The sequence below is a fragment of the Gossypium hirsutum genome, chromosome A12, assembly GCF_007990345.1.
Source record: "Gossypium hirsutum isolate 1008001.06 chromosome A12, Gossypium_hirsutum_v2.1, whole genome shotgun sequence".
NCBI classification, from domain to species: domain Eukaryota; kingdom Viridiplantae; phylum Streptophyta; class Magnoliopsida; order Malvales; family Malvaceae; genus Gossypium; species Gossypium hirsutum.
In genome coordinates, this window is record NC_053435.1 from 72,565,989 (window position 1) to 72,569,301 (window position 3,313).

General features: G+C 37.0%; 1 non-coding gene across 1 annotated transcript; it reads right to left on the reverse strand.

Moving 5' to 3' along the window:
* Positions 1 to 933: 933 nt before the first annotated feature.
* LOC121212000 (small nucleolar RNA R71) lies at positions 934 to 1,040 on the reverse strand. The gene has a single exon (XR_005907213.1). It is a non-coding gene; the product is annotated as a small nucleolar RNA R71 (small nucleolar RNA).
* Between the last annotated feature and the right edge of the window lie 2,273 nt (positions 1,041 to 3,313).

Here is a 3,313-nt window from a genome sequence, read left to right on the forward strand (position 1 = left end):
GTCATCTTGATTAAATCATATTTTGAAATCGTGCATTATAACTTTTATTTTTATTTAGTTTAAAATCTTATAACTTTTATTTTTATTTAGTTTAAAATCTTACTCTTTTTAATAACCCTTTTCAAAAGAAAATATTTTTTTTCACCAAAGTATTTAAATTAGAATTCATAAATAATTCTTTATACAGCCCCTGTGGGTACGATAACTCAACATTTACTTGTCACTTTATTACTTTTTGTGATTGTGTACACTTGCACATTTCCGTCGTCCCAAGTTTATGGCGCCGCCGGGGACTGTTTTAAAAAGTCATTATTTGTGAAGTTGTTAGTTTTACATTTTGGTCTAATTTTCTATTTAATTTTTTAATTGATTTCTCTGTGATTATTTTAGGTGTTTATGAGTATTGACCGAATTATTGACCTACTCCCTGTAGACCCTGAGATTGAATGAACTTTTTGACAGCAAAGAAGATAAGGAAGACAGAGAAAGACTGAAGAGATGAACTTCAAAAATTCGAATCAAGGAAACAGAGCAAACCTTGCTCAAAATCCTATCCTTATTACTGATGATAGGGATAGAGCTTTAAGACACTATGTCATACCAGTATTTAATGATCTTAATCCTAGTATTAGGAGACCAGAAATTGAGGCACAACAGTTTGAGCTAAAGCCAGTCATGTTTCAGATTCTTCAGACAATGGGCCGATTCAGTGGAATGCCTACCGAAGATCCTCACCTACACTTAAGATTATTTATGGAGGTGAGCAATTCTTTCAAGTTAGCCGGAGTACCTAAATATGCATTACGATTGAAGCTATTCCCATATTCACTAAAGGATAGAGCTCGAGCGTGGTTGCCACCGAATTCAATTTCCACATGGCAAGAGTTAGCAAAAAGATTCCTTATGAAGTATTTCCCGCCTAGCAAGAATGCTAAGTTAAGGAACGAGATCACTACTTTCCAAAAAATGGATGATGAGTCCTTGTATGAGGTATGGGAAAGGTACAAAAAATTATTACAAAAGTGCCTCCATCATGGAATCCCACATTGCATCCAACTTGAGACATTTTATAATGGTCTCAATGCTCACACGAGGATGGTAGTGGATGCTTCTGCTAAAGGTGCTCTCCTTTCTAAGTCTTATAATGAGGCTTATGAAATCATTGAGAGGATTGCCAGCAACAATTATCAATGGCCAACCAATCGAGCAGCGTTAGGAAGACGAGTTGCTGGAAAACATGAAGTAGGCGCTCTCACTTCACTCGCATCTCAGGTATCCTCAATATCCTCAATGTTAAAAAGTCTTACTACTAATCGGTCTAATAGTTTTGTAGCACAGCCACCAACCCAATTTGAAAATAGAGCTTATGTCTATTGTGGGGGAGGAAATTTGTTTGAAAAATGTCCATCAAACCCAGAATCTATGTACTACATAGGTCACTAGAACCAAAATCGAGGAAGGCAAGGACTGCAATCCAATTTCTATAACCCATCGTGGTGAAACCATCCAAATTTTTCCTGGAGTAACTAAGAGGTTGGAACTAGTAATACTTATGCCCAACCTAGATCGACCTAGTCACCTAGCTTTCCCTAACAAGTTTCGAAACCAACCCAAGTTGAATCATCCGATGGCTTAGAAAATTTGTTAAAGGCATACATGGCCAAGAATGATACATTAATCCAAAGCCAAGCAGCCACATTGAAAAGCTTGGAAAACCAAATGGGCCAGCTTGCAACTGAACTCAGGAACCGACCACAAGGTGCTTTACCTAGTGATACAGAGAATCTAAGGAATCTGGGAAGGAACATTGCAAAGCGTTGACATTGAGGAGTGGAAAGAAAATAGAGCCCAACACAATCGAAGCTGAAAAGGAGCAAACTGACGCTTAAGATCTAGAGGAAGTTCAACTGAGTGTTGAAATTCCAGTTTCACAAGAACCACTCTGTAAAACCCGACAAGGTAATTTTAGAACCAGTTAATTCTGATAAACTAATAACTCCGTTAGATGCAAAATTGCCACAGTAGACAAATCAACCAGTTCCAGTAAAGAAACCACCACCACCCTACAAAAGCAGAAACAAAACATTCAATTCAAGAAGTTTCTAGACGTACTCAAGCAACTTCATATCAACATCCCGTTGGTTGAAGCACTTGATCAAGTGCCGAACTATGTCAAATTCATGAAGGATATGCTGTCCAAAAAATGAAGACTTGGAGAATTGGAGACGGTAGCTCTGATGAATGAATGTAGTGCATATCTTCAAGACAAATTGCCCCTAAAGTTGAAGGATCCTGGATGTTTTATCATACCTTGCAACATTGGAGCAACATATTGTGGTAAGGCATTATGTGAATTAGGTGCGAGTAATAACTTGATGCCTATGTCAATATTTAGGAAGTTGGGGATAGATGAAGTTAGACCTAGTGTGGTTACACTTCAATTAGTGGATCTATCTTTAGCACATCTAGAAGGAAAAATCGATGATGTATTTGTACGTGTAGATAAATTTCTCTTCCCTACTAAATTTATTATTCTAGATTTTGAAGTAGACAAATAAGTGCCAATTATCTTAGGAAGACCGTTCTTAGCAACCGAAAGGACCCTTATTGATGTGCAGAAGGGCGAGCTTACTATGCGTGTTTAGGATGATCAGGTAACATTTAACGTTTTTAAGTCTATGAGATTTCCTAATAGAATTGATGGTTATTCTACAGTATCTAATTTAGAGGATTTAATAGTGGAGAAGGAGCTCAACTACATTGAGGATCCATTAGAACAAATTTTGACATCAAATTTTGACATCAAATCCTCCAAATGGTAAAGAGGAGTATGAATACTTAGTGTTGTTAGAAGTTAGTCAAAGGGGATTTAATCCGCAGTCCCGTTTTAAATCTTTAAAATTAGAGAATAAGGATTATGCCCAACAAAAAGCATCAATCGAGGAGCCACCTAAATTAGAATTCAAGGTACTGCCTTCACATCTAAAATAAATTTATTTAGGTAACGCTTCTGCTTTGCTTGCGATTATTTCAGTAGAATTAACTAATGAGCAAGAAAGGAAACTCATCCTTGTATTAAAACAATTCAAGAAGGCTATGGGATGGACCATAGCCGATATTCATGGAATTAGTCCATCTGTATGCATGCACAAGATTATCCTAGAAGATGACAAAAAAAGGACGATCGATGGACAATGAAGACTGAACCCCATCATGAAGAACGTAGTCAAGAAAGAAATCATCAAGTGGTTAGATGCGGTTATAATCTACCCCATATTAGACAGTTTATGAGAAAGTCTGGTCCAGTACGTGC